Here is a 7,562-nt window from a genome sequence, read left to right as displayed (position 1 = left end):
GAAGGGACATATGTTACAGAACTACAACTCCCAGCATGCCTGGGCAGTGTAGGCATGCTGAGAGTTGTAGTTTGGCAACATCTGGAGGGCTACCGTTTGGGCAACACTTTAAAAGTGGTCTCCAAACTGTGACCCTCCAGATGTTGCAAAACTACAACTCCCAGCTTGCCGAGACAGCCTTTGGCTGTCTGGGCATGCTGGGAGTTGCAGTTTAGCAACCACTAGAAGGGCAGCAGTAAATATTGCTTTACTGCCACCTTTCTTTCCCCCCTCCCACCGTCACTTCCCTACCTGCGCCGCTGATCTCCGCTGTCTCTACCGATGAACGGCAGTCCGCACGGCATCTTCTGCACAGGTACAGGCCGCCATCTTCTCCCCCTGTTCTGCCCGACATCCAGGGGTGGGCAGAGCGGGGGGTTTCCATGGCAACCCCCTGTCGTGCACTGCCATTGGTCAGAATTCATTTCTGACTAATGGCAGGGGACAGGAGGAGATTGCAGCGCTGAAACCTCGCTCCTATCCTTCAGGATGATCGGGGCTGTCACTGACAGCTCTGATCATCCCTATTTTCCGCGTGATGGGGTCACTAGAGACCCGTTCATCCCGAAATAGGAGAAAATCGCATGTCTGAATTGACATGTCATTTTTTCCGATCGCCAACATGGGGGTGTCTCAGGACCCCCCTCGGCGATGTGCCGGGATGCCTGCTGAATGATTTCAGCAGGCATCCCAGTCCGGTCCCCAACTGGCTAGCGGTGGGGACCGGAATTCCCACGGGCGTATCCATACGCCCTACGTCCTAAAGGACTCGGGATGCAGGGCGTATGCATACGCCCTACGTCCTGAACAGGCTAGAGGACTTGAACCTGATTGTCTCATATCTCTGCTAGGTCCCATGTGAGAGGAGTTTAGGCCTAGTCAGAACTCATTTTCCAGTTATCTCCAAAATCCTGCTTCCTGCTCCAATGAGAAGAATTTTTCTTGTCAGTAAAAAGTAGTAGCTGAGCAAGGACTCTTCTGCATACACTTAACTCATTGTTGGCTTCCAGTCATGCTAAGTGCTGTGTAGCTATCGCATCACGAGCAACTTTAATCCACACCCTGTGGCAGGAAATTGGGCCGCAAACTGAAACCTGAGCAGGGTCTCTACAGTAGAGTGTGTGTATAAAAATATATATATTTAAATAAACATATCCCAGCGCTGAAAGGGTTAAACAATAGAGATACTTTTATTGTTGAATGTTGATGTAATCTGCAGATAGTGGTAATAATCCTCAATGTGTCGATGGTCTAGATAAAATAAAATGAATACGTGTATAATGAGCTGTAGTGCCCGGGTATACCTACAAGTAGATCTACAATGTAATGCACTTACACAACGTTGTACTTACCTCTATGTATGCATAGATGTGTAACTGTCCCTGATGCCAGGTGGCAGTGTGTGGTAAAGAAGAGAGCGTGATATCCTGGATAAATAAATAAATTAAAGGGTTAAGTATAAAAGCACAAGAATGGGACTTGCAGGTTATTCGCTTGGTAAATAGTCCGTACCCCTTAAATATTGATGACAGTTGTATTCTTTGGGATCAGGCTATATAGTAGTTATACACCTCTCTTTATTTACACATTGGCCCTCATTTACTATTGCAAACCCGACATGTTTAAAATTGTCATTTTCTGACCCCTATAACTATTTTATTTTTCCGCGTATGGGGCGGTATGAGGGCTCATTTTTTTGCGCCGTGATCTGAAGTTTTTATCGGTACCATTTTTGCATTGATAGGCCTTATTGATCGCTTTTTATTCATTTTTTCATGATATAAAAAGTGACCAAAAATGCACTATTTTGGACTTTGGAATTTTTTTGCGCGTACACCATTGACCGTGCGGTTTAATTAACAATATATTTTTATAATTCGGACATTTCCGCACGTGGCGATACCATATATGTTTATTTTTATTTACACTGTGTTTTTTTTTTGATGGGAATAGGGGGGTGATTCAAACTTTTAACCCCTTCAGGACGGAGCCCATTTTGGCCTTAAGGACCGGAGCGTTTTTTGCACATCTGACCACTGTCACTTTAAACATTAATAACTCTGGGATGCTTTTAGTTATCATTCTGATTCCGAGATTGTTTTTTCGTGACATATTCTACTTTAACTTAGTGGTAAATTTTTGTCGATACTTGCATCCTTTCTTGGTGAAAAATCCGTAAATTTGATGAAAAATTTTAAAATTTTGCATTTTTCTAACTTTGAAGCTCTCTGCTTGTAAGGAAAATGGATATTACGAATAAATTTTTTTTGGTTCACATATACAATATGTCTACTTTATGTTTGCATCATAAAATTGACGTGTTTTTACTTTTGGAAGACACCAGAGGGCTCCAACGGTCAGCAGCAATTTTCCGATTTTTCACAAAATTTTCTAACTCAGTATTTTTCAGGGACCAGTTCAGGTTTGAAGTGAATTTGAAGGGTCTTCATATTAGAAATACCCCATAAATGACCCCATTATAAAAACTAGACCCCCCCAAAGTATTCAAAATGACATTCAGTCAGCGTTTTAACCCTTAAGGTGGTTCACACGAATAGCAGCAAAGTGAAGGAGAAAATTCACAATCTTCATTTTTTACACTTACATGTTCTTGTAGACCCAATTTTTGAATTTTTACAAGGGGTAAAAGGACAAAATGTTTACTTGTATTTGTAGCCCAATTTCTCTCGAGTAAGCACATACCTCATATGTCTATGTAAAGTGTTCGGCGGGCCCAGTAGAGGGCTCAGAAGGGAAGGAGCGACAAGGGGATTTTGGAGAGTACGTTTTTCTGAAATGGTTTTTGGGGGGCATGTTACCTTTAGGAAGCCCTTATGGTGCCAGAACAGCAAAAAAAAAACCACATGGCATACCATTTTGGAAACTAGACCCCTCGGGGAATGTAACATGGGATAAAGTGAACCTTAATACCCCACAGGTGTTTCACGACTTTTGCAAATGTAAAAAAAAATAATAATAATTTTACCTAAAATGCTTGTTTCCCCAAAAATGTTTTATTTTTAAAAAGGGTAATAGCAGAAAATACCCCTAAAAATTTGAAGCCCAATTTCTCCCGATTCAGAAAACACCCCATATGGGGGTGAAAAGTGCTCTGCTGGCGCACTACAGGTCTCGGAAGAGAAGGAGTCACATTTGGCTTTTTGAAAGCAAATTTTGCTCTGGGGGCATGCCGCATTTAGGAAGCCCCTATGGTGCCAGGACAGCAGAAAAACCCCCACATGGCATACCATTTTGGAAACTAGACCCCTCGGGGAACGTAACAAGGGGTTAAGTGAACCTTTATACCCCACAGGTGTTTCACGACTTTTGCATATGTAAAAAAAAAATTTTTTTTTACCTAAAATGCTTGTTTTCCCAAAAATTTTTCATTTTTAAAAAGTGATAAAGCAGAAAATACCCGCCAAAATTTGTAACACAATTTCTCCCGAGTACGGCGATACCCCATATGTGACCCTAAACTGTTGCCTTGAAATACGACAGGGCTCCAAAGTGAGAGTGCCATGCGCATTTGAGGCCTAAATTAGGGACTTGCATAGAGGTGGACATAGGGGTATTCTACGCCAGTGATTCCCAAACAGGGGGCCTCCAGCTGTTGCAAAACTCCCAGCATGCCTGGACAGTCAACGGCTGTCCGACAATACTGGGAGTTGTTTTGCAACAGCGGGAGGCTCCGTTCTGGAAACAGTGGCGTACCAAACGTTTTTCATTTTTATTGGGGAGGGGAGGGGGGCTGTGTAGGGGTATATGTATATGTAGTGTTTTTTACTTTTTATTTTATTTTTTGTGTTAGTGTAGTGTTTTTAGGGTACAGTCGCACGGGCGGGGGTTCACAGTAGTTTCTCGCTGGCAATTTGAGCTGCAGCAGAAAGTTTGCGGCAGCTCAAATTTGCAGCCAGATACTTACTGTAATCCTCCGCCCATGTGAGTGTACCCTGTACGTTCACATTGGGGGGGACATCCAGCTGTTGCATAACTATAACTCCCAGCATGCCCGTTGGCTGTCGGTGACTGCTGAGAGTTGCAGTTTTGCAACAACTGTAGGCACACTGGTTATGTATCACTGAGTTTGTGACCTAACTCAGTGTTTCACAACCAGTGTGCCTCCAGCTGTTGCAAAACTACAACTCCCAGCATGTACGGTGCATGGTGTACGGTGACTGCTGAGAGTTGTAGTTTGCAACAGCTGGAGGCACACCGGTCGTGAAACACTGAGTTAGGTAAAAAAAAACTCTGAGTTTCACAACCAGTGTGCCTTCAGCTGTTGCAAAACTACAACTCTCAGCAGTCACCGACAGCCAACGGGCATGCTGGGAGTTGTAGTTATGCAACCAGCAGATGCACCACTACAACTCCCAGCATGCACTTTAGCTGTTTGTGCAAGCTGGGAGTTGTAGTTATACAACAGCTGAAGGTACACTTTTCCATTGAAAGAATGTGCCACCAGCTTTTGCAAAACCATAAGTCCCAGCATGCCCATAAGGGAATGCTGGGAGTTGTGGTGGTCTGCCTCCTGCTGTTGCATGACTACAGCTCCCAGCATGCCCTTTTTGCATGCTGGGAGCTGTTGCTAAGCAACAGCAGGAGGCTGTCACTCACCTCCAACGATCCAGACACTGCAGGTCAGTCCCGCCGCCGCCGCTGCTCCTGGGGCCCCGATCCCAACATTAACGCCGGTGATCGGGGTCCCCAGCACCCGGGGTGCACGTCCCGCACCCGCTCACGTCCTCCAGAGGGGCGGAGCGGGTGCGGGAGTGACACCCGCAGCAGGCGCCCTGATTGGTCGGCCGGTAATCCGGCCGACGAATCAGGGCGATCGTGAGGTGGCACCAGTGCCACCTCACCCCTGCAGGCTCTGGCTGGAGACCCGATTGACCCGGAATCGCCGCAGATCGCTGGACTGAATTGTCCAGCGATCTGCGGCAATCGCCGACATGGGGGGGCATAATGACCCCCCTGGGCGATATGCCGGGATGCCTGCTGAACGATTTCAGCAGGCATCCGGCTCCGGTCCCCAACCGGCTAGCGGTGGGGGCCGGAATTCCCACGGGCGTATGGATACGCCCTCGGTCCTTAAGGACTCGGGATGCAGGGCGTAGCCACGGGTCCCGGCCGTTGTTAGAGGCCGGGCCACGCCTCGATCTATAACGGACACATGACGTTCTATAACGGACACATGACGTTCCAGTACGTCATGTGTCCTTAAGGGGTTAAAGTAGAACCCCACCAGTAGGTTGATATTGCTCCTTGTAGGTAATTCCCTCAGTAATGCTCCCAGATAGGTTATGTCCCAGTAGGTAGGCAGTAGGTCATTCAGCTAGATAAGTTGTACTTAATGCCCCCTGCAGGTATGTAATAGACAATGCCCCCAGTAGGTAGTAAGTTATTCCTCCCGGTAGGTAATGCCCCTGAGTAAATAATACTCCCAGGAAATAGTGCCCCCCCCCAGGTAGGTAATGTCCAAGTAGGAAGTGCCATCAGTAGGTAGTGCCCCCAGGTAGGTTATGTCCTAATAGGAAGTACCATCAGTGGGTAGTTCCTCCAGGTAGGTCACGCCTCCAATAGGTAGCTCCACCAGGTAAGTAATGCCCTGGGTAAATAGTAGCAGCCCCTGTGCTGATTGTAAAGGGCCCTCAGCCCATCCTGGCGTCTAAGTGAGTAGGGGGCAGTGGCGTTGCGACCGGTGTGCGGGGGGTGCAGCCCGCACCGGGTGACACCATCCTGATGGGGTGACACTAGGTACGCCCCCGGTCCTCAGTTGCGCTGTCTCCGAACTAGCAGCACTCCCCCCCCCCGTCCTCACTTGCGCTGTCTCTGTACTAGCACCCCCCCCCCCGTCCTCACTTGCGCTGTCTCCCTACTAGTAGGACCATCCCCCCCCCCGTCACCTGCACAGTGAACCGGCCTGCGCCCCCATGCCTTCTGTTGCGCCGGCCCGACGTGCCTCTGCAGGGCCGTGCAGGAGGACGTGACGTCACTCGCAGAGCGCCCCGAGAGAAGGAGCGCTGCGCTGGTTGGGTGAGTGAGTGTGTGTCTGTCTCACTCTATCTCTGTTTGTGTGTCTCTGTCTGTGTGTGTGTGACTCTGTGTGTGTGTGACTCTGTGTGACTCTATGTGTGTGTGTGTGACTGTGGGTGACTCTGTGTGTGTGTGACTGTGTGTGACTGTCTGTGTGTGACTTTCTGTGTGTGTGTGTGTCCAGGGGCGGACACAGACAGCAGAGGGCCCTTGTGCAAAGAATGTGCCTGGGCCCCCCCCCCAAAAAAAAAACATCAATTGTTCAGGACCCCCCCCCCTCCATGTGTCACCTACTCAGGTGGACCCCCATATGTCACTTGCTCGGGAAGACCCCCCCCCCCGTATAAGTATCTAATTATTTATTAAGGGCTCCCATATGCCGCAGCTCATTCAAGCCCCCCACATTAGGTAGCATAGCTTTCCCACGTTAGGTAGCATAGATTCCCCACATTAGGTAGCATAGATTCCCCACATTAGGTAGCATAGTTTCCCCACATTAGGTAGCACAGATTCCCCACATTGGGTAACATAGTTTCCCCACATTAGGTAGCATAGTTTCCCCACATTAGGTAGCATAGTTTCCCCACATTAGGTAGCATAGTTTCCCCACATTAGGTAGCATAGATTCCCCACATTAGGTAGCATAGATTCCCCACATTAGGTAGCATAGTTTCCCCACATTAGGTAGCACAGATTCCCCACATTGGGTAACATAGTTTCCCCACATTAGGTAGCATAGTTTCCCCACATTAGGTAGCATAGTTTCCCCACATTAGGTAGCAAAGATTCCCCACATTAGGTAACATAGTTTCCCCACATTAGGTAGCAGTTTCCCCACATTAGGTAGCACAGATTCCCCACATTAGGTAGCACAGATTCCCCACATTAGGTACCATAGTTTCCCCACATTGGGTAGCACAGATTCCCCACATTAGGTAGCACAGATTCCACACATTAGGTAACATAGTTTCCCCACATTAGGTAGCCATAGCCCCCACGCAAACACACAGAGAAAAAAGACACACACACAGACACACTTAACTGCCCTGCACAGCGCTTCTCCTCTCCGGCGGCGGCCTGACGAGTGACGTCACTGACGTCCTCCTGAGCAGGTCTGCAGAAGTACGTCACTTGTGCGACGTCCCTCGTCAGACCCCGGTCGGCCGGAGGCAGACTCACTGTCTAAAGTGCCCGCTGTGCTATTATACCCCGCAGCTGCTTTAGAACAGTGAGCAGCGGCGGCGCCAACCCTACCATGAACCTACTAGGCACAAAAAAAGGGGGGCAGCAAAATGCCACCCCTGAAAAGTGCCACTTGGGACTTATGGTCCCACCGGGTCCCATGGTAGGGCCAACCAGAGGCGGCTCTAGACTTTGTGAGGCCTTCGGCGAAACTTGAACATGAGGCCCTGCTTTATTTTCTGCTGAAATTACATGGTGGTCCAGCTGTGAGATGGTTATACTGTGACATCACTGTGTATTATCCC

Source organism: Hyla sarda, unplaced genomic scaffold (genome assembly GCF_029499605.1).
Source record: "Hyla sarda isolate aHylSar1 unplaced genomic scaffold, aHylSar1.hap1 scaffold_792, whole genome shotgun sequence".
Classification (NCBI taxonomy): Eukaryota; Metazoa; Chordata; class Amphibia; order Anura; family Hylidae; genus Hyla; species Hyla sarda.
This window is presented reverse-complemented; position numbering follows the sequence as displayed.